Below are 24,814 nucleotides of genomic sequence, written 5' to 3'. Positions count from 1 at the left end.
AAGTCTTGCAGTCAAAAAAAATGAGTAAATAAATTGTACCAATATTCCCCTGATTTAACACAAAAGCTTCATGTCCTTTGCATTGAAACAGGCAAATTAAACTGGGGAATATCACAGCCCTGGCAAGAGCCTTAGGTATCAGCTCTCTAGGTCAAGTCTGTGGAGAGCAAAGAACAATCATAGGAAGGATATAATTGGATTCTGGTTTGCAGAAGTGGTTGCAATATGCACCATATCTGACCATCCCCAGCTCATCTGAAAACAACAGAGGGGGGTAGGGTGGAGGGGCAATTTGTAACACAGAAAAATGCTCTGTGGGATATCATTTCTTGGAATCCCTCTATAAGACTGGAAACAAGGACAAACATGGAAAGTTCATAACTTACGTAGAAGAAACAAATTTACTTTGAAAGGAACAAACATTTCCAGCCTCTCCATCCAAATTGTGAGTTTGCAGAACCTTGGATCACAGTTCTCTTTGACACTGGCTCTCTCGTATGAGGGTGACCTCTAAAACCTCATCATTTTATGAGAAGGGGCCTCCAGTTTTTCATTCAAAGTGTTACAAAGAGTTGTCCTTAAGTTGGAATTGATATGGCGGCCTTGGGATAGGAAGACATGACCTTCCTGACACCAGTCCTCCAACACTCCTGATCTCATAGTTGAATTATCTGTAACAACAAGGACTTTCCCTTGTCAACAAGGGTCCATCCTGTACCTTGCTCACCAGCACCTGCTATGTGGTCCCAGAAATGTAAATCAATCATCCTCTTTCAAAGAATCCCTTCATGGTATGGTGGGTAAGGAACCTCCCCATTGGCATACACTAACTCTCCTTCAGTCAAAGAAAGCTGCATACACAGTGATACTTAAATCCAGGCCAGATAAAACCAACATCAGAAATAGTGTCCGCTGTAAACATGGAAAGGATGACTTGGGAAGTGAACATGCCTTGAGACGGGTCCTGATTTTGGGGTCATGTTAGGCAATGTCCCTGGGAACAGAAGCCTCAGGGGAAGGAGCTGCTTCCACTTCCAAGAAACTGGAATTATCCAATGAACTTGTCTTCCTCAAAACATATCAGGGTCACATGCAGAGTGAGGACTAGAAAAAAACAACTGGAATTTATATTTAAAAAACTGATTTCTCAGGTTACTATTTCATCCACTAACACTTCCTAATCATGTATCTTAATATAGGCTGTGGTTCAATTTTTTTCTTTATGAAAAAATAAAATTAAGTTTGATGACTTTGGTTTAATATGTCTCTTTCTGTCTCTTCTCTCCCAGCCCCACCCCCAGAAGAAACATGAAAAAGGAAGAGAATTTGAATTGGGGCTATGAGATATGATAGGACACTGAGCAGAAGGTCTTGGGTTGAGGAGCAGAAAGGCTTGGATGGAAATGGGAATCAGAAAAGGAAGACAGTTTGTTGAGAATGAAAAGCAGACATGCTACCCCTGCATATCTGGTAGCAGAGCTGAACAACGAAGAACTCTTCACCATCAAAATTTCCAAAGCTCAGTAGCAGTTTGGCATCTTCTCCAAATTTCTTTTTCCCTTCATCCATTTATAGAGAATTATTGAGTTACCATAAGTCAATGAGGTTAATTCCAGTTCATTGATGAAAAGGATAAAATGGTTTAAAGTTTTTTTTTATATATGTAACATCATCATATTACAAGAAAAGCCTTATGAAAGGAAGACCAGTAAAAGTCCAATCATTTATTAAATGTATTGATTAAATATGATTAGATTACCTGTTAAAAGTAGTGATAATAATAATGTTTGTCCATTTTCAAAGAAGACTATGTCATCTGGGAAGTGATGCCATGATAAGCATATGAGTTGAATTTGAGTGAGAAGGGTGCTGTGCTAAGTCACTAGTCTCACTCTCTCCTCCAGAGTCACTTGTGTCCAATCAAGATGGCTGGAGTTAGATTTGGATGCAAGGCAATCAGTGATAAGTGATTTGCCCAAGGTCTGAAGACAGATTTGAATTTGGGTCCTCCTAACTTGAGGGCTGTGTTCTTCCCACTGTGCCATCTGGCTGCCCTAGAGTAATGGTAACTAAGACAAATATATTCAACATGATTGCATATGCATTAATTATATCAGATCGCTCACTGTCAGGAGGAGGTGAGAAAAGAGGAAAAGAAGTAGAAAAGTGTAGAGCTCAAAAATTTAGAAAATGATACATGTTGAAAATTGTCTTTGCAACTGAAAAAAGAAAATAAAATAGCATAAAAATAAAAATAAATAAATTGGTAGTGGCAATTTGTCAGTTGCTAATGTGATCCATTAGTTCTTTTGTGAAGTTAGGAGAAATCAAGGAAGAGCTGTGGGACATGGGGTGATTCCCCATTGGAAAATTGATGGAATGGCAGAGACCAGAGCATCCCAAGACTGGATGTTGTGATATTGAGTTATTGAAGAAAAGCCCACAGACTGGGGACCATTGATTTATTGGACTGAATCATCAGAAAATTCTGAATATAGTGTCATGATGAATATTTATTGCATGTAACCTTCATGTTAGCTTAGTGATGTTGACTTTTTCAGTGAAGAATCTGAGTGAACCCAATTAAGCTATGGCAGTTATGTTATGACCCACTGCTACTTATAATCCTCCTCAAAACTAGGACTACCTTCCTAGTCACAAGCTTTCCACTAGTGAGGTAAGAGGCAGACTATGAAATAGGAGATTTACCAATTGAAATTTATTATTGAGCACTCTCTTTAGCTTTCTTATAGTATTCATTCAATCACATATATTTGTGTGTACACAAAGTTTCATATCATCATGCCCAGAAAACTGTAAAGTTCATCTCAGTCTGAGAACTTGTTGGTCTAGGCCTTGTCACTACTATTTGCACTATCTTCTCTTACCATATCACCTTGTCCACTGACCAATGCAACATTTGGTCATTTTGAACCACCTCAGAGACTTAGCTTGTAGAGAATTGAGGTAGTAATACAGAAGGTCTATGAAACCTACCATGAAAGGAAAAATCAGAAAAGTTTGTGAACTTCTCATAGCCTATCAGATGTGTGAAGACTTCAGAAACTGAAGGTAGGGAGGATGTTTCAAAATCATCTTTTTTTTTATTTGAATTTTCAACGTTTTGAAGATGAAGGATACAGGTGAGTTCTCAGGAGCATTCTCAGAGACTTTTTCTCTCTGACTCTGATGAAAATATTTTTCACTTGCACACATGAGATATGAAACTGCAAGGAATCTTTAGCCACAGGGAGTAAAGAAAATAATAACCAGGGGGCAAAAATTTCCTATAAATAATATCTGTTATTTTAGCTTTTGCCTTTGTCCTAAACAGAGGTCGCCTTCATTGCTTCATGTTTTATTTGCCAATTGACAAGCACTGTTCAAAGCTTGAGCATCTATTAGGAAAGAAAAATGTTTAGCAGTAAAGAGTAGGCCTATGGTTGCATTAACAATGACATCAAATCACCTTATGCTATCCTACTCCTTGGCACTTTAGAGATTTAGGATGTTGGCCATGGGCTTGGAAAAACTTTGGGGCTTGCTCCCCAGATTATGTTTGATCTTCTTTTTGTCTCTGGTACATTTTGAGTGCCAGATGGGGAAAAGGCCATGTCATATAGAAAGAACTCACAATCCAACATATAGAAAACAAGGAGATATAGTCATAGGGGGCTTCTTCTCCTTGTTTCTGAAGACAGAAGATAAAGTTCTTAAGGAAGACTTTAAACATCATCTGGAGTTGACTTATGTAGAAAGCCAGTAAGTGATTGTTTTATTTTTTTTTTTGGATTAATGAAATAATCACCTTTATTTATGATTTACTTGGTTGTTGGTAGAGTTATGATTTATTGAGTTTCAAAATGGGCCTAATTCAGAATCAGTTATTGTTGACAAATCATATAGGAAATATTTTTATTGGACCATATTTGATGAAGGAATTCTCTAGGTCACTTATGAATGCTAATCTCTAATAAGATTTAGGAGGGGATTTTCTATGACTTTATACTACCAAGTGGGGGGAAAAATCTAAAGTTAACTATCTTAGGCATCAGAAAAGAAAATGAATTCAGAATATTCTTCTCAATCCAGAGTTCAGTCTAAAGCTCCACACTTGATCTGCCTGAAGGGGGTACCAACAGAAAAGGCCAACTGCTTATCTTTGTCTATAGACTCTAATAGGCTCTAAGAACAATTAGACTAAATGTAAACTTTACAGTGTCCAAAGTGCCAAGTAAATCTTACCATTTCATTTATTGTATGGAGTTTTCAATTCTTTTATGTCTAGGAAATGAAAACTCTAATGAGTAACAATCAGTAGACAGTGTGCAGGTCATGTGCTACAGGTTAGCAAATGAAAATCGAATGGTATTATGAATTGTTTCACTTACTGTCTTGCAAAGCTGTCTATAATTGAGATAATCATTAATGCAAATAAGCCTTCTCATTAATAAGAATCCTTTTAAAGGTTTAGAGGCTAGGTTTGTATATCATCCTTTTAATTCTCAATACTATCTCCAATCATTTTGCCCTGCTCTCCTTTCCTCAATCACTCTTTCTTCACTCTCTGAAATTTTTGAAATTGTAGATGGGGACATAGTGATCCAGTTAGATTTTGGAGTTGTCTTTAGTAGATTATTCCAATGTCATCAGAGATAACAGCATCAGATTCTCAGATTATATTTGGGAATAAAATTTTAGCCTTCAAAACTATTTAACATTATAGCAAGACTTTCTGAACACTTAGGAGATACAGTCCAGCATAAATTATTGTGGCTGAAAGAAGGAAATTTACTTGTATAAATTTAGAAGAGATATTACTTAGTAGCAGAGTCTTTTCCTTCTCGGAATTTTTCTATTGTCCCCTTCCCCCTTCTGCTGGCCTTTCTTCATTTTCCTAAGATCTTGTTTTGGGGGAGGGGCTGGTTCACAGAGGTTTGGTGTTGGGATCCCTAGAGGCTTTACTCATTTCATGTAATATCTCCAGCTGGCCAGTAGGGGTGCTGGAGGCTTTGCTCACTGGGTTTAGTAACTCCACCTGGGCTGACCATTAGGGGGTTCTGGTGCTTTCTCTGGAGTGTCTGTAACCTTGATTTGAGTCCTTCTCTCTTGGCCTGGAGTGGGTGGGTGAAGCTGCTTTGAACAATGGTGGGCTATGCCCTGGGGCAAGGTAATTCCCCTCCTTCACAGCTGATGGAACTCTGATGCCACCCCTGAGCATGGGGGAAGGTGGGCTATGTCTGTTCATTCTGGGAGGAGGCTTCAGCTGAGATGAAGGTTTGGACTCTTGAGTGCCTCCAGACCAGAGGAGCTCAGGCGCCCTGCCAGAGCACCACAGATTGTCAGTCCCACAGCCAAAGCCTCTGCTCCCCAGTTGGCTCATGCCTCTGTGGTTGGTCAGGCCAGTTCCATTCTCACCCCATCCTGTATTCCCCCAGAGTGTCTGTTCACCCACAATCCTGGAAGACAAACCTTGGAGTCAGTTTTCTTCACCTAGCTTCTCTTTCTGGGATTTGTTGATGGGATTTCTGTTAAGAGTTTTGTTTCATATTATCAGTGAGGGAAGATCAGGAGACCTTAGCACAGGGCCCAGCTTCTCTCCGTCATCTTGGCTGGAAATCAATACTGGAATTCTTGACTCCATATCAAACACTCTGTCCACTATAATACTATTCACATAGAGTTTTACCTATTTTCATTTTTATTTACATTTTTCCTCTTAGTTTAGGCAAACGTTTCCTATTTGCCGTGGATGAGATCAACAAGAACCCTCAGTTGCTGCCCAACATCACCTTGGGATACCAGGTGGTCAGTGACTTTCATAAAAACAACCTTGCTGTGGAAGGCTCCTTGATATGGATGTCAGGGAGGGGTCCAATCATCCCTCACTATAGCTGCAGTCCAACTCCATGGCTGTCATTGGAGGGATATCAGCTTCATTGTCCATGTCCATGGCCACCATCCTAAAGCTCTACAAATTTACCCTACAGGTAAGGAAATCCAATATGGTCACTCATTTTCATTCAGTATGTTCTTTTTAATTTAAAGCAACAAATTTTTATGATCTATTTGGGTACAGTGGTCATGAGTTGATTAACATTTATCTGGAATTTCCAGGCACTGTCTTTACAAAGTAATATGCAAAAAATGTAGGGAAAGAGTCCCTTCCATCAGGAAACTTATCCCATACTCTAGATGAGGAGACGCTCTATTGGTTTAACTAGCATGGTTTTTAAATAAGTGAAAATCTGTCCAACTAAAGGTCCCCTTCTATGTCTTACTTTTATTTGTGTAGCACAATGTCAACTTGATTATATTGAAATTTTAATTATTTTATTTTTCTCATGTCTATGTAGAAACAATTTTTAAATTTTCTTCCTAAACTTTGAGTTTCAAATTTTCTATCTTCTTCCCACCTCATCTCATCACTAAGAAAGCAAAAAATTTGATATATTATAAATGTATAGACATGAAAAATATTTCAATAAGTCACGTTGTGAATGAAAATATAGATCCCCAAAACAAAACCTCAAGAAAAATAAAGTATAAAAATTATGCTTCATCTGCTTTCAGACACCATCAAGTCTTTCTCTGAGGATGGACAGCATTCTTCATCATAAAATGCATTGCTTTAGCAAAAGTCCCTTCTGGGATTTATAGTCTGAGGTTCCAGGTCCACATTCCTATGGCATTGTTTTCATATTGACTTGTCTGAGCAAGAATTAGTTCAGGTGTGCTTGCTATTCTATTCTATTGCGTACTGTGGGAGAGTTAGGGAATTGGTCTTGTGCTATATTTTAAAAAAAAAAAATTATTTAGTTTTCCCGCTACATTTTTTCTCCCCTTTCCAAAAATCTGACAGATAGAATATTTCTTGATCTGCTAATTGGGCTATGGTATCACTCTTTACATCTAAATACTTTACCTATTTGATCTTATTTGGTATAGGGTATTAGAGGTGGGACTATGACTGATTTTTGCCACACTATTTTCCAGTTTTCCCAGCAATTTTTGTCAAGTAGTGAGTTTTTATTAGAAGTCATTGAATTTGGGTTTGTAAAACAATAGATTATGTTTTTTAAGGTTCTTGCAAGGCAAATGAGGTTAGGTGGCTTGCCCAAGGTCACACAGCTACATAACTATTAAGAGTCTGAGACCGCATTTGAACTCAGGTACTCCTGACTCCAGGACTGGTGCTCTATCCACTGCGCCACCTAGCTGTCCCCAACAATAGATTATTCTTGTAATTTATTGTGGTATCATTTGAACCTATTCTAATTCACTAGTTCATTATTCTATTTCTTAACCAATTCCAGGCAGTTTTGATGACTACTGCTTTGTAGTACAGTTTTAGATCTGGTACAATTAGGTAACTTTCTTTACATTTTTTCATCAGTTTCCTTCTTTGTTGGTCCAGATGAATTTTCTTACTATTTTTTTCTATCTCTACAAAATATTTTCGATAATTTAATTGGTATTGGATGGAAAAAGTAATTTAATTTGGATAGAACTGTCATTTTTATTAGATCTGCCCAGCCTAGTCATAAACAATTGACATTTCACCAGTTCTTTATATCTGCCATTATTTAGGTGAAAAGCATTTTGTGACTGTATTCATATGGTTTCTGGATTTGTCTTGTGAGTTAGATTTCCAAGTATTTTATGTTATCTACATTTACTTTAAACGAAATTTTGTTTTCTATCTCTTGCACTTGAGCTTTGCTGTTTATATATAAAAATCCTGATGATTTATGTGTTTATTTTATATCCTGATACTTTGCTTTTTCTAACTTTCTCTAAATATACCATTAAATCATCTGCAAAGAATGAACATTTTGCTTTCTCATTGCCAATTATAATTCCTACTATTTCTTTTTCCTCTCTTGGATGCAGTTAACATTTTCAATACTGTACAGAATAGAGGTGGTGCACCCTTATTTTACCCCAATCTTATTAGAAAAGGTCCAAGTTTATCCTCTTTATACAGAGTATTTCTTGATGGTTTGAGATAGATACTATTTATTGCCATAAATATTTTAGAAAATATAAATGCTTCTTTTTGCTCTGATTGCCTTAGAAAATTGATCCAATACTGGTATTGCTGAGTCAAAGTATACAGATGACTTGCTTTATACCTCTTTGAATATCATTCCAAAAGACTTTTCAAAATGGTTGGATCAGTTCACAATTTATCCAATATTATATTAATATCACAATTTTTCCACTTCAATACTGCATTTTCCCCTTTAACCTTTCATATAATTCATTGTAGACAATTTGATAGGTGTAGGATACTGTTTCATAGAAATTTTAATGATTAGAATTTCTCTAATCAATTAGAGAGAAGATTCTTTCTGCAATTCATTGAAAAAGGGATTAACTTTCTGACAGGGGATATAAGAGAGAGTCATTTTATAATTGCTCTGCTGAGGACAAAAGTACCATGATTATAGGACTTATTTTATATATTTCTATCATAAATCTATGTTTAAGAATTACCTGTTGCTACGACATGGGATGGGAAGTTCATTCCTCTAATGTTCTTAACTTCTTACTAAATGACATGAAAGATGCTAACATCAAATTTTATTCTTCCAAATATTGGCCATGGGTAGAAGAGGAGGGGTACATTTCCCAATGAAACCATTTTGGGCATCTGCAACAGGATATCCTCGCTGATTGGGTTAGTAGGGACCTGATTGAAATTAGAGTTCAGCAGCAGCTGCTTTATCTCATTTTTAGAAAATTGGGTATGAAGGATATAACAGACACTCGGGTTTGAAAAATCTCTTGCCTGACAAATGTGATGCCTGAATGAATGTGTGACATTAGTAGATTTTTTTTTTTGTTTACTGATCAAGCATTTTGGAGCGTGACCATGGAGGAGGATATCATTGTTTTCTCATAAAGTGATTACTAATAACATAGGCATGATGTGTAATGCCATCCTTGGTAATAGAGCTCAATGTGAGGAGATTTACATAACCATCTCTGATAGGATTTGGGCTAGAGAACTTTTCCTCCTAGAGCAAGCTCTGGGACATAATTCTGGGTATCAGGGAAATACCATTCTCCCTGGAATTATGAGAAGTCTGGAGCAAATGGCACAGAAAAGCTGAATAAAAAGAATTGTTGATATTTTAGATGAAGAAGAGGTGAGATGAGATAGAGAGAAAATATCTATATGTGCTCAAATATTTAACTAATAGATTCCTGAAAAAGGCTCTAAGCATGTTTTTTTTTTATTTAGTAACAAGGAAAGAAGCAGAAACTTTGAGTCAGTGTTTCAAAGAGACTGATTAAGCTACAAAGTTAAGAAATAATGTTCCAATCAGTACAGTGATCTAAAAATTTCCATCATTGGAACGTTTTCAAGCACAGATGTAGTAATTGCATGATGGCGGCATTACAGAAAGGATTCTTGGTCAGGTGCAGTTTCAGAACTCTCTTCACATTGTTATGTTCCGTAACAGTTTAATTCTGTGACCTGAAACTATAAATGAAAATTAACAGCACTTCTTCATGATCTGCTCTTTGAAGTCATTGAGAGTTGCTTCATATTCAAATGTAAAAGATGATAAATTCCTTTTCTGAAGGAACTTAAATCACCCTACAAATCTTATCTGTTTTTCATTTAGATCACATATGCTCCATTTGATGTTCTCCTCTCTGAGAAGTCCAAGTATCCATATGTCTATCAGTTGGGGAGCAGGGAATCCACTCTTCACCTCAAATTTATCCAATCGATGCTACACTTTGACTGGACTGGGGTAGGACTAATTATTTCAGACACCATGAAAGGGAACAGTTTCTTCAATGATCTAAACACAGCAATGGTCAGGAACGGTCTCTGTGTGGCATTTAAGGAAATAATTCCTGAAGATTATAACCCTTCTAATTAAGAAGCACTACTACTATTCAGAAGACATTTTTATTAAAGATATTTTTGTAGCTTGAATAAGATTTCCCCTAAAAATACGTCTATCAATACACATTTCTTAAGCACCCACTTTGTGCTAGGAAATTACCTAAGGTCTGGAGATATGATGAATAGAAAAAGTAAGCTCCATTTTTGAGGGTCTCACAATATAATCCAAAGGATCAAGCTTCTACTTGAAGAAGTTACCTGATTCTCTGTGTCCAAAGGTTTTATTTTGTTATTTTTTATGCAAAGCAATGGAATTGAGTGACTTGCCCAAGGTCACACCACTAGGTAATTCATAAACTTCTGGGTCAATTTGAACTCAGCTCCTCCTGACTCTAGGCCAGTGCTCTATCCACTGTCACCTAGTTGCCTTAACCAAAGGTTTTAGAAAAGAATTTGGAATTCTTGTCATCAGAGACATTTGGCAGGTAAAGTGAAATCTCTTTTGAAGTAAATTCAGTATCTATTTCATTGTTTTATTTTCTATGGGAAATTAGGGGGTGGGGGAAAGACTGTGGCTCAAGAAAAAGAATTTGAAGAAAAGAGTAGGATTACTTTTAGAAGCTCCACATTGAGAGTCTGTTTTATGTTGGTAATCATTTATGCAACATGGACATGAATCCTTCTTTCCCCAAGTATTAAGAAATTTTTATTCTGGTCTTCAACTCCATCACTTCCTGAAGTGCATTAGTCCCATCCATAATACCAATGATGAGGCATGTGGGGATGGAGCCAGGTTGACTGCTGAGACATGACATCCTGCATTTTAAATCATTCCCTGATGAGACTGTGACACTAGTGAAAGTGGGTGAAGTAATGTCCCATGGTCAAGGACTCCACATTAACGAAGAAGACATGGAATGACCAGCAGATTTCACAATGGTAAGGGGCCAGAGGATAAGAACTTTATCGCTTTCCCTTTTTTAGAGTCCTAAACATTGATGTTTCTTCAGTGGTACTGAGAAGTTCCTCATAGACAATGTAAATTACTATGTTAGGGCACTAGCATCTACTTACTCTTCTTCTATGGTGTGAGTAGGTGAGAACTTTGATTTCATTTTTTCCAATCCTACTTTCAAAATCTTTTCAGCTAAGTTATAAAGTGACAAGAATGTTTTTATGCTAAGAGAATCTTTAAATATACCAGATCAACCTGTTAAATGTGAAATATAACAAAGGGTGGAGGGTGGGAAAAAACCTTCCTAGATGTGGCATAGTGCATGGATGACTCCCCAATATCTATAATCTTACAATTGCATAACTATTTTTTCCTGAGTTTGTGTTCCCAAGAAGGAACAGAGATTCTTAATTTAACTATTGTTTTTAATTATTGTTAGTTATTATTCTGTCAAAAGTGAATCTATGTAGTTTCATTTATCAGTGGGATTTGATAAATTTTACTCAAGTCTTAAAAATGATTCCCAGAGAAGGTTGTAGCTATAAACTTATAAATAAGTATGGTGAATAAATCAGATTTTTACTTTGATTCAATTAATCAATTAACTGTTAAATTAGTTCATTAGTCTACAAAGTCATGATTCCCTGAATTCCTGAAAAATTCAGGAAAATTTATGAAAATAAAAAAAAAACAGAAATTTTGGGGGAAATATGTCATCTTATGTGGTAATTGATTGGTTTCATTTTTAACAATTCAAAAACAGAGTGAAGTTTTGAGATATATTGTTACTTTGAGGGAAAAAACAATATTCCAGCAATATATTACAGTAAAAAAATGTCAAAGGGTTTGATTATGCCAAGTAGGGAAACTGTATGGGTTAATTGGAGAAAAGATAATTGGGAGAGGAAGATGGAAACATAGGGGAAAATTCTCCACTGAGAAACAGATCATCCTTGCCCAGTGGAAATGGAACTACTTTCTTTTAAAGGTCTTCCATAGCAGAGATATAAATCATTATGGTATCAATGAAATTGCCTTTCAGCATTCATTCTTGCAGTGACATTTTCTCCCTTCCTGTGGTTTAAACACAGACTCCAACTTCCATGTGCAATTTGAATTGTGGCCCTGGATTTAACAATAGCATTTGTGACATCTGCTGCTTTGATGGCAAGCCATGTCCTGAAGGGCAGATTTCCAACCAGACAAGTGGGTCCTGAAAGATAAACAGGCCTTCTTCTTCCATGGTGTTTTAAATGGGGTGTGGGGGAGGATCTTCACCTGAAGTGACTTTTACTTACTCAAATGATATTTTCTGATTTAAAATTGTATTGCACTTATTCAATTACTTTCATTCATTTTTTTAGTCATCCCTCTAACTATCTGGAACATCCCCTTGTTCACTATGATGAAAATCAGTTCAAGAAGAATTCACCAGTATTTTACTACTATTGGAATGCATAATGCTTCCCTGCTCTTATATCTTAATTGTACACTTTCCCACTTCTACACAAAAGTTTAATCTAAAACTATTTCCATCTACTCTATTTCCTCCCCACTCTCATTTACTCTCTCTCTCCTCTCTCCGCTTTCATCCTGGCCCTATCCAAAAGTGGGTTGGATCTGAGTACCCTCTCCCACTCTTCTATCTTCCCTCTCTTCTATCATCTATTCTCCCCTTCTCTCCCCCCATTTACCCCTTATCCCATCCCTCTATTCTCATTTTTCTCTAGAGTAAGACAGATTTCTATACCCTATTAATTGTGTATGTTCTTTCCTCTCTGAGCCATTTCTGATGAGAATGAAGGCTCACTCATTCCCCTTTGCCTTCCCCCATTCCACTCCATTGAAAAAGCTTTTTCTTGACCCTTATGGGAAATTTCTTAGCTCCTTCCTTTCCTTTCTCTTCCTCCCAGTACTTGCCTTTATCACCCATTGAATCCATCTTTTTACTATATTATACCATTTACTTTTTACTATATTATACCATTATATTCCACTCCTTCCTGTGTCCAATAATCTCTTATAAATGAGAAAGTTCATATGTTATTAATATCTTCTTCCCATGCAGGAATACAAACTTCAATATCATTAAGTTCCTTATAGTTAGTCCTTTTCTTTCACTACCTCTATGGTTCACCAGAGTCCTGTACTTGGAGATCAGACTGTGAGCAGCACTGGCTGTTTCAATAGGACAGTTTGAAAGTCCCCTGTTTCTTTGAAAATCCCTCTTTTCCCCTGAAAGAGGATGTTCAGTTTTTCTGGGTAGTTGACTTTCAATTGTAAACCAAGATCTTTTGCATTCCAGAATATTATATTCCAATGCCTAAAAACCCTTAATGTAGATGCTGCCAGATCCTGTGTAATATGACTATGGAGCCTCAGTAGTTGAATTGTTTGTTTCTGGCAGCTTTTGGAATTTCTCTTTGATTTGGGAGTTTGAGAATTTGTCTATAATATTCCTGGAAGTTTTCTTTTGGGATCTCTTTCAGGAGGTGACTGGTGAATTCTCTCAGTTTCTATTTTGCCCTCTGCTTCTAGGATCTCAGGGCAATTTTGCTGTATTATTTTGTGAAAAATAAAGTCTAGGCTGTTTTCCTGATCATGGCTTTCAGATAGACCAATAATTTTTAAATTATTTCTTCTTGATCTGTTTTCAAGGTCAGTTGTTTTTCCAATGGTATATTTCACATTTTCTTCCAATTTTTGAGTTTTTTGGAAGAGTTTTATTTCTTCCTGATTTCTTGCAAAGTCATCAGTCTTCAGAGAGCTTTTTTTTATCACCTTTTCCAACTGGCCAATTCTTCTTTTTAAGGCATTCTTCTCCTCATTTGCCTTTTGTTTTGCTTTTTTTTTTCCCATTTGGCCTAAACTCATTTTTTAACATATTATTTTCTTCAGTATTTTTTTGTATTTCTTACACCAAGTTGTTGACTTGGTTTTCATGATTTTTCTGCATCGTTCTCCTTTCTTCTCCCAATTTTTTTCCTACCTAACTTAATTGCTTTTCAAAGTCTTTTTTGAGCTCATTCATAGGCTGAACCCATTTTCTATTTCTCTTGGAGGTTTTGGATACAGAAGCTTCGATTTTGTCATCATCTGAGTATGTATTTTGATCTTCCATGGGACAAAAGTAATTCTCTATGGTCACATTCTTCTTTTTCTGTTGTTTATGCATTTCCTCAGCCTAAGACCAATTCATAATATTTTCAAGGCTTTGGGGTTTTTTTGAGACATTTATTCCTGGGACCTTTATTCCTCTAAGGTCTCAGGTTCTCTTGCCTGTGCTTTGATATGCAGATGAACATAGTCACTCCCCTCTGCCCTGGAGCTGTGAGGAGGGTCCCTGCTATCTTACTATGGAAGACTGGATCTGAGTGTGAATGAAGAGTGGAGTCCTGCCCCAGGGAGAGCAGAGAGATTTCTGCTGTCTCCCTGACCCCTATATCATCTGTGGGTTGTGCTCTGGAGATGCTTCCCCTGATTCGCAATTCTTGGTGCAGGTTCTGCAGTCAGTGGTCCTCATTCCACACTCATTCTGCTGTAGCAGAGTTCTCTTACCACCCCCTTCAAGCTGTTCTGGGTGGTGATGCCTGGCCTGGCCTGGGCTGTGCTGCGGCCGGGGCATTTTTCCAACTCCTGGTCCCGATGAAACAGACCTTTCCTGTGCAGCTTATAAGTTTTCTTGGACTAGGAAAATGTAACACTTGGTCTTTCTGTGGGTTCGGCTCTTCTACATTTTGGGTAGAGTCATGATTTGACAGCTTTGGGAGTTTTTGGAGGAAGGAGTTCCCAGGAAATGCTGCCTTCATGCTGCCATCTTGGCTCTGCCCCCTCTTTTTCTGTCCTAACCCTCTTAATTTTTCTAATTTCAATGCTCTTATAACCAGTTCTGGCACCATATCGATTACTAAACAGGATCTTTGTCAACTTACATTTATTCCAATAGTTATTGAGAAAATTTATATTAAATTATTTTACATTCAATTTCTACTTTTTATTGAATTTTATTTTTTCTAAATACATGTCAAGAAAGTTTTTCAACATTCATCTATATGCCTATGTATATTTTTAAGGTACAAAATTTCCTTCTACTCTCCCTTCCCACCCTCCTCCCCTCAGTGGTAAACACTCAAGTTAACGTTGTCTATATACATGTATTAATATTGTACATATATAAACATGTACAACCACATTTACAGATTAGTCATTTTCATATGAGGAATTAGGATTAAGGGAAAGAAATCCATGAGGTATCTTTTTTTTTAAAAATAGAGTTAAGTGTTCATCAGAATCTGAAGGATTTTTTGTTTTGTTTTGTTTTGTTTTTCTTCCTCTGGATGGAGAATTACTGGTCCATAGCTGTCCATAGCTGGTCTAATAGGGTTGTACAAGCTGTCTGAACTACTGAAAGGAGTTGCATCTATCAGGATTGATCATCTCACAAAATTGTTGTTAATCTGTACATTATTCTCTTGGTTCTTCTTCCTTCACTCAACATCAGACCCTGTAATTCATTTCATCCTTCTCTAGAGTCCAGCCATTTATGGTTTCTTATAGAACAATAGTATTCCATAATATGCATGTACCACAACTTGTTTAACCCCTCAATTTCCATCAATTTCTACTTTTAAATGAGTTATTATATTATTAAAAGATCCTTTTACATTTCTTTTTGTGGTATTTTTAGAAGGGAAAAATATTGTATTTGTGACTTTTTTCTCTTGCTGAGTATTTTTTGTATCTCTGATGTAAATCCAACAGTTTGATAAGTTAAAAACTTGGATGTCTTGGTCTGTCTTGGATGAATCCCTGTAGAATGTTTGACAGGATTTTGATTAAAATTTTAAATAGATACCTAGTAAAGATATTAAAAGATATTTCCTGTGTTTTTTTGCTTCTCCATTTTTGAAAAAAAAGAGTTTTATTTGCCTCATAAAATGCACATGTTACTGTTGTCAAAGGAGGGAGGGCTGCCAGTTTTTGATTGGACTCAGACTCTCCAGGTTTCCTTGATAAACATCATCAGTAACCATCAAGAGCAAGGTCGCAGGTGGAAGAGTCTATTCTAGTATCCTGAAGATGACCAGTGAAAGCTTTGGGAAAATTGCATTGATTGCCTAGTCTATATCTGTTTTTAATTTAAATATTTCATTTATTTGCTTTTCCAACCAAATACAATGGTCATTTTTACCAATTATTTTATATGCAAAGTTTTTACTTTTGCAATTTTTCCCTCTCTTCCTTCCCTCTCTCCCCCGCCAACAGATAGCAATCTCATAAAAGCTCTCTCTATATAATCATAGATTGATTATGAACATGTGAGTGAAGAATCAGATCCAAATATAATAAAGAAAACGTTAGTGAGAAAAAATGACATAATACATAATAAAACATTTAAAAACTTAAAATAAGCTTTGGTTATAATTTAATTTCCATAGTTTCTTCTCTGGCAATAGATAGTATATTTCTTTTTTTTTTTTTTAGGTTTTTGCAAGGCAAATGGGGTTAAGTGGCTTGCCTAAGGCCACACAGCTAGGTAATTATTAAGTGTCTGAGACCGGATTTGAACCCAGGTACTCCTGACTCCAAGGCCGGTGCTTTATCCACTATGCCACCTAGCCACCCCAAGATAGTATATTTCAATCCAAGTCCTTAAAAAATACCTTTCATTATTGTATTGCTGAAATGCACAATTCCATCATAGTTGATCATCACCCCATGCTGTTGTGAGTGTGTATATTGTTTCTATTGTTCTGCTTATTTCACTCAGCATCAATTCATGCAAGTCTTTCCAGGCTTTTCTGAAATTCCATATCTCATGATGTCTTATGGAATGATGATAGCTGATTTTCAGTTGAAATCCAAGCTCTTTTGCCTTCTAGAATATCATATTTCATGTCATATGAGTCCTAATTAAGATGGAAGCTGCTACATTTTTTGTTATTCTGACTGCAGCTCTAAAATATTTGAATTGCTTCTTTCTGGCTGCTTGTAATAGTTTGATCAAAATTTGGGAGATCTAAAATGTGGCTATAATATCCCTGGCAGTTTCCATTTTGGGATCTCTTTTAGTAGGTAATTGCTGAGTTCTTTCCATTTCTAATTTGCTCTCTGCTTCTAGGATATCAAAGAAGATTTCCTAGTGAATTTATTGAAATATTATCTCTAGTCTGTTATTTTTTGATCATGACTTTTAGGTAGTGCACTAATTTTTAATTTATCTCTCCTGGATGTGTTTTCCAGTTCAGGGATTTTTTCAATAAGATATTTCACCCTTTTCCCTAGTTTTTCATTCTTTTGGTTTTATTTTAATGTTTCTGGATTTCTCACAAAGTCATCAACTTCCCTTAGTTCTATTGTGCAGTTTAAGGAATTATTTTCTTCAGAGAGATTTTGTATCTCCTTTTTCATCTGGTCAATTGTACTTTTGGAGGCATTCTTTTCATCATTGATTGTTTTTCCATTTGACCCAAACTGGTTTTTAAGATAATGTTTTCTTCACTTTGTTTTTGTGTCTCCTCCATCAAACTTGCTGACTTGATTTTCATGATTTTCCCATATCATACTCATTTCCCATCCTAATTTTTCCTCTGCCTCTCTTCCTTGATTTTCAAATTCTTTTTTTTGAATTCTTCCATAGCCTGAGACCAACTCATACCAACTCATACCAACTCAGCCATTCTAGAATTTGGTTAGTGCCATTATTTTAAAGTATTTGAAGTGGTCTTGGGGAGAACTCTGGAGAACCCCTGCCTTTATTCCCCCATCTTGGTTCACCAGGAGGATTGTATAATTTTGGTGACCCACCAATCACCTTATACATTAGTACCTAAAAGTATCAGTGATTGCTTTATACATATCTAATCCATCTATATCTAATGCATCCATAAAGTCTGTTCTTTGTCAGAATTGACAGAGATTCAATTAAGCATAGGACTACTGTCTCTTTTTCTGACTTGATATTTTATATTGTTAACAGATATGTAATAGACATATAAAACACTGAGATTTCTCCATTTCCAAGATGTTATAAGTATAAGAATTTATTTAAATCTCTTATGGTGATAACCAAAATAATTTCCTCCTTTTTCAGGATGGTCTTTCTCTGTTTACACAACTGGTGAAGCCAAACTTGTAGATACAATCAGGAGGAGAGGTTGTTTTGTATAGACAATCAGTCTTCAGTTTATAACTAGAGAGACTACAAACCTTGGGAACCTTAGGAGAGATTAACATTCAGACTTAAAAATCTTAATTAGAGATCAGTTTTTTCCTCAGGAATTTAAGATTAAGAAGCAATTTTTTCACAATACTTTGTAAAGAAAGGGAACTGGAGTGTGGGAAGTTGAAAGAATTCATATTTAATTCATTTGGATATATTTAAATAAAACTTCTGCTATATATGTAACCTCTACCTTCTGCTTCTCTCTATAAAAAGGATTTGGATCAGAGGCTCTCTGAGATTCCTTCCAATTTAAATTGCTATCTCCAGGCCTTTATTTATTATATGTAAATCCTTGGTGATAGGTTGATGGATTGCAATTTCTGTAAGGACCTTCAAATATGCTGAATAATATAGGAGTAATTGTTTTCTCTATGGTTTCAAAAATCCTCCTCATTCTACCATGAAACTTGGTTGTAAAACTTTATTGCTGACATTTAATATGTACAATAACTAAAAGGAGAATTTCACCATTAAAGGTTTCTTGAGTTCTTTCACACCATTTTGATCTTAATGAATATTTCTCAATTCTGATTTTTTTTTATTTTTGTTTATTTTAGTGGAAGAAATCCTGGGAGTGCCTAATGAACTTATGTTCCTCAAGTATCTTAGTGTCAAATGCAGAGAATGAGGAAAAGAAAATAGCAGAAAATAGTGTTTTACAAATTGATTCCCAAGGTAGAGTGTGGCTCTGGACTCTGAGCAAAAGTCATGTCTGGCAGTATGGCTGGGGTATTTCCTTTTCCTGCTCATACAGAGGAGGACAGGTGAGAGAAGGAGTAGCACGCTACACATCAAGGTCATGTGGGAAGATCTGAAGGAGGAGGAGTAGGTACCCTTGGACAGTTCTGAGTCCCTGGGGAAGGAGAGTAGAAGGCACTAGAGGGATAAAAGGAAGTAGAACCACTGAGATGTCCATAAGAACAAATTGTAAATAAGTAATAGTTCTAGATAAACTCAATTCCCTTCAAATCCAAAAAATCCAAAAGAAAAAGGAAGCTAAACGGAGATACAAAAAGGACTGGATTTCCAAGTGAATTTTCAAGTTCGCCTAAACCTGAGGCAAAAAAAAAAAACTCTCAAGTTTTGAAGAACATGGAAAGACTTTGAAGAACTCATTGTTTAAATGCTACATCTAATATTTGATGAGTAACTTGGCCTCATCAATACCAGAGCCCTGAATCACCAACCCTTCATTGAATGTTTCAGTAGAAGGGACTTCTTCCACATAGAGAAAGAAAGTCATCCAGAGGGCAACCTGCAAGGTAGCAAATACCAACATCATAAATTCATATCTAGCAGGCCTGGGGCAACTGACCCTGGAAGGTAACTGTAGGGGAGGCTGACCCTGTTCCAACTTCTCAACCCCAGCCCCCCCCTATTATCTCCCTCATTGGTCCCCTGCCTGTCCCTTTTGCAGCAAATAGAGAACTTTCCCTCTCTTCATGTTCTCTTCCACAGAAATTTTGTGCCAGTGTCATCAAAGAAGAGAGGATGGTTGATGGTGAAAGGGAAACATTAGAATATTTAGCAGATGTCAACTGCTAAGCACAGACTTGCCCATTAGACTCCGCACCTGGACAACAGACTAGGATGTCCAAAGGTGTAGGAGATTGGACACCAATAACCAAGGTGAGCCCATATTCCAGGAGAGGAGCTGTCTTCCTTAGATGTTCTTTAGAAGTTACCAAACTTCCTTATTGATCAGTCCAGGCCCATTGCCTGCATCTCATAGCTAAAGATCCATGGCACAATGGGGTAGTATGAAAGCTTTAGGCATTTACCTCACCCTAACTACCACAGGCCACTTGATGCCTAAATACTAGAGGGGAATTGGAGATGGTGAATTGCAAGAATGTGAAAACCAGCTGCACTCTATCTATATTCTAGAAAGAGAACAGGACATGTAAGTGAGGGGAAACTAAACTATTTTAAAAATATGTGTATGTATTTGTTTTTCCAATATTCAATGGTAGTTTTCACCAATCATTTTTGCAAAGTTTTGAGTTTTACATTTTATCTTTCACTCCCTGTCCTTTCTCCCTGACAGAATGCAATTTCATATTGGACCTACATGTATAATTAAACTAAACATAGTTCCATATTAATCATGTTGTGAAAAACAAATCAAATCCAAATGGATGGGAAAAAACATTAGGGAGAAACATATAGCATAACATCTAAGACAAATTTTAAAAACTTGGGATAATAGACTTTAGTCTGGATTTAAACTCTTCAATTCCCTCTGTGTGTGTGTGTGTGTGTGTGTGTGTGTGTGTGTGCGCGCGCATGGATGGCATTTTTCAACACAAGTCTTTGAGAATTGCTGCTGAAACAAACAAGTCCATCATAGATGACCTATGTTGTTAGGGTGTACGATGGTCTTCTGGTTCTGCTCATTTCACTCACCTTCAGTTCATGTCGGTCTTTCCAGGCTGGAAAATTAAAGAAATAAAAAGAGAATATAGAAGAGTAAGGAGCAGCAACTGCATTGAGAAGAAAGAAAAGTTTCAAAACTGTTGCCAGGGTCAAGGATAAAAAGAAAGAGGTCAGGCTTCTAAGTCCCAGACTTTGTCCTGCCAGATTCTATGAACTGGAGTACCATCAGTGACCTCTCACTTTCCTTTCTTTTTTTTCCTGCAAGGTAACAGGATTAGTGGACTTGCCAAAGATCACTCAGCTATGTAATTATTAAGTGTCTGAGGTCAAATTCAAGTCCTCCTGACTCCAGGGACACTGCTTTATCCACTGCACCACCTAAGTGCCTCCCTTTCATTTTTAATCTATAAATAATGACAATTGTGGCAGTCATAACAAAATGGATAGAGAATGTGTCTTGGATCAAGTGCATCCTGGTTCAACTCTATCCTCAGATGCATAAAAATCAATCACCTAACTCACAGAGCTCCCAGATGACTCTCCAAAACCAGACTTGAAAGAGCAAGAAATTGCCAATTGGCACCACAACAGGGAACTTTCTCAGCAAAAGGCCCCTTTACCCATATCATTTTAATTCCTAAACAGAAACAATCATATGTGTTCTATCCTATGTCCCAGTGGACCCTCCAGTGGATAGCATAAGAAAACCATTAGAGAGAAAGACAAGTAATTCCCCAACTGATAATTTCACATGATATGTACAGGGAGTGTTCAGAAGAAGAAATTAAAACTCTACTCTTATGAAAAAATGCTCTTAATATCTATCGATTAGAGAAATGGAATTTAAAACAATTCTCAAGTACCACCCCACTCTACAAAATTAGCTAATCAGAAGGAAAATGAAAATGATCCTTGTTGGAGAGAATTTGGGAAAACTGAGACATTGAAGTATTGGTGTTGTAGTTGTGAACTTATCCAACCATTCTGGAGATGCAGCAATACCACTAATAGAAAAGGACCCACATAGCCAAAAATGCTTAAAGCAACTCTTTTTGTGATGACAAAGGACTACAAATTAAGGGAATGCCCATCAATTAGGGCATGGCTAAACAAATTACATTACATGAATATAATAGGATATTATTCCTCTATAAGAAACAATGGGCAGGCATATTTAAGAAAAAGCTGGAAATATTTACACAAACTGATGATAAGAGAGGTGAGCAGAACCAGGACAGAATTGTACGCCTTAAGGACAACATTGTGTGAAGATTAACTTTGATAGAATTAGCTCTTTTCAGCATTATGGCTATCAAAGATAATTCTCAAAACTTTGCAATGAAAAATGCTATCCACATACAGAGAAAAAGCTATGTAATCTGATTGCAGAACAAAGCAGACTATTTTCACATTTTTAAAACTGTATCTTGCTTTTTTACTTTTTTTTGTGGTTTTTCTCTTTTTTGGTCTTTTTTATTCTTCCTCAGTGTGACAAATTTGGAAATTTGCACAACACATTTTTACATATATAATGTATAACAAATTACTTACTATCCTAGGGTGACATGTGGAAAAAATGGAAAGAAGAAAAATGTAAACAAATGAATATTGAAAATTATCTTTACATAGAGTTGGAAAATAAATAATAAAGAATTTTAAAATATTTTCTTTGATAAATCTCCACCTTTTTATTCTCAACTGTGTGCATTTTCAGTTCTTTTTCACCTCAGCTTTTGCACTGGTTTCTCATTCTTTTTCTCCTAGTCTCAAGGTTTTCTCTGATCTTTTTGTACCCAAAGCCACAAAAATGAAATTCTGAAAGCACTAATCTAACTATACAATTTCCTTGATCAAAATGCTCTATTGGAGTTCTATTCCCATTAAAATAAAGTATCATATTGCATCATTTTGATTCAACTCTTATACAAGGGTCACATTCTCAGATCCAGTTATATACAAGGGTCATGTCAGCCACTGAAGAAACAAAAGGGAAATAAAAAAAAATTCCTTCCTTCATGATGCTTATATTTGGTTTTAAAATCATAGGATTTTGAATACTATTTCCAAATATTGGTCAAGAAAAAATTTAGCATTCATTTTGGGGAGAGGTTGGAAGGCAATGGGGTTAAATGATTTGTCCAAGGTCACATAACCAGGTAATTATTAAGTGTCTGAGGTTACATTTGAATTCAGATCCTCCTGATTCCAGGGCCAGTGCTCTATCCACTATGCCACCTAGCTGCCCCATGAGATTCTTTTTTATAATATTGTGCATTTCAAATTTTTCTCCCTCCCTTTCTCCTTTTCACTTCTTAAAATGGTAGTCAATTTCCATCATCTGTCCTTTGATCTTCTCTTAGAACCATTTGAGGTATTTTTGGCAAAGATACTAGAGTTGTTTACCATTTCTTTCTCTGGCTCATTTTAAGAAACTACTAGTAATAGTAATAATCATAATCATAATCATAAAAATGATAATAGCAGTTCCAATTTCAAAGAATATCACATCAATCAAGATAACCTTGGCATGACTTGTGTATTATGTTAATTATAGTGAAGGGTATATTATACAGAGACATCCTTCTCACCTGCTTTTTCTAGAACTACTTCACCTCATGGTATGATCTGATAAAAGACAATGTTTGTTGACAATCTGGATGGAGGAGCACTAATCTTTGGACTTGGTATGGATGCTGCAGGAATCTTTGGTCTTTTTGAGTAAATATTCACTCCAAGGCAGAGTTAAGTGATTACCGCAGGATCATACAATAAGTATTTAAGGCCTAATTTGAACACTTGAAGATAGGCCTTCCTGATTATCCAGCCTAACCCACCATGCTCTCTAACTTCTTATTAATCTTATTGCCTCTTGAATTTGATACTAAAATCTAAAATAAATAATATTCCATTAAAGAAATAATGTTATTAATAATAATAATTATAGTCAAATTTATATAATCCTTATCACATGTCAGTCAATATGTTAAGGACTTTACAAGCATTCCATCAATTGATTCTCACAAATAATCTGAGAGGCAGATGGCATTACTATCTTCCTTGTTATTGATGAGATGCTGAAGCAAGTAAACATAACTTGCTTAAGACCAAGCAGTAAATATATCTCTTAAACGAGACTACAATTTAAATTTCTCTGAATTTTGCTAGCATTTTTTCAGCTTCATGTGTTTCAATTAACATGCAAACCCAATTCATTACATCATCATTTAATTACAAAACAAATTTCAACCAAATCAAATATGACTTAACAACCTCAAAATCAAAATATCAATTTTTCAGTGCTATTAGATATCTTTCAAAGTTAGAGTGCAGAGTTAAGAGGTAAAAAAATATTGTCATTCTTATTGCTTTTTGCCACAGCAATTGATCCTATTATATAAAATTTTGAAAATTCTAAATCATCTTGTTTTTGATCAGGACCCCCAGACTCTTTCATCTCTTTTCTATCTTTATCCATCATTATCTTGAAAAGATCTGAGCAATGAAATGGTGGAATATGTTATGGCAGGTAGAGCAGGTTGCAACTCCTTGAAAAAGAATAGTTTTACTTTCTGATTGGGGATATAAATGAAAGTCATTTCATAATTGCTCTTCTGAGGACAAAATGACCATAATTGTCAGTCCAATAATATACATTTTCCCCATAGCTTCAAGTTTAAGAATAACTTGATGATATTACATGTCATGGAATTGAGAAAGTAACCTTGACCTAGGTTCTCACCTTCCTTCTTTATGGAGAAAATATGTTAGAATGAATGAGACTGTGTTGTCTCAAACAACTAACCATGGAGGTGTTCAATTCACAATGACACTATTTTGGGAATCTGGATCAATATATCCTTGCTAATTGGGTTTCTGGAATCTAATTAAAGTCGTAGTTTAGAACTAGTTAAAGCACTGACCCCCTGGAGTCAGGAGTTCCTGGGTTCCAATCCGGTCTCAGACACTTAATAATTGCCTACTGCTTGGTCTTGGGCAAGCCACTTAACCCCATTGCCTTGCAAAAACCTAAAAGAAAAAGAAGCTATTAGTAGGTGGCTAGGTGGCTAGGTGGCGCAGTGGATAAAACACTGGCCTTGGAGATAGGAGTACCTGGGTTCAAATCTGGTCTCAGACACTTAATAATTACCTAGCTGTGTGGCCTTGGGTAAGCCACTTAACCTCATTTGCCTTGCAAAAACATAAAAAAAAACCTAGTTATTTTATTTCATTCTTATATAATTAGGGGAGGAAAAGCTACAACCCCAATACACTGCAGAAGAAATCTGTTGACTGAAGGTTTGATGCTGATTGATTTTCTTTGGTTAGAGATCAGGGATTTTAGTTCTCAACATTTATCTCATAGAATGATTACTCATAGGGTATGGGTAAT

The 24,814-nt window shown here is 36.1% G+C and overlaps 1 pseudogene; it reads left to right on the top strand.

Moving 5' to 3' along the window:
• The first annotated feature begins 5,271 nt into the window (after positions 1-5,271).
• Positions 5,272-24,814, top strand: part of LOC141519418 (vomeronasal type-2 receptor 26-like) — a 33,741-nt pseudogene continuing 14,198 nt past the window's right edge.

The sequence above is a fragment of the Macrotis lagotis genome, chromosome 3 (genome assembly GCF_037893015.1).
Source record: "Macrotis lagotis isolate mMagLag1 chromosome 3, bilby.v1.9.chrom.fasta, whole genome shotgun sequence".
Lineage (NCBI taxonomy): Eukaryota > Metazoa > Chordata > Mammalia > Peramelemorphia > Peramelidae > Macrotis > Macrotis lagotis.
This window is presented reverse-complemented; position numbering and strand designations above follow the sequence as displayed.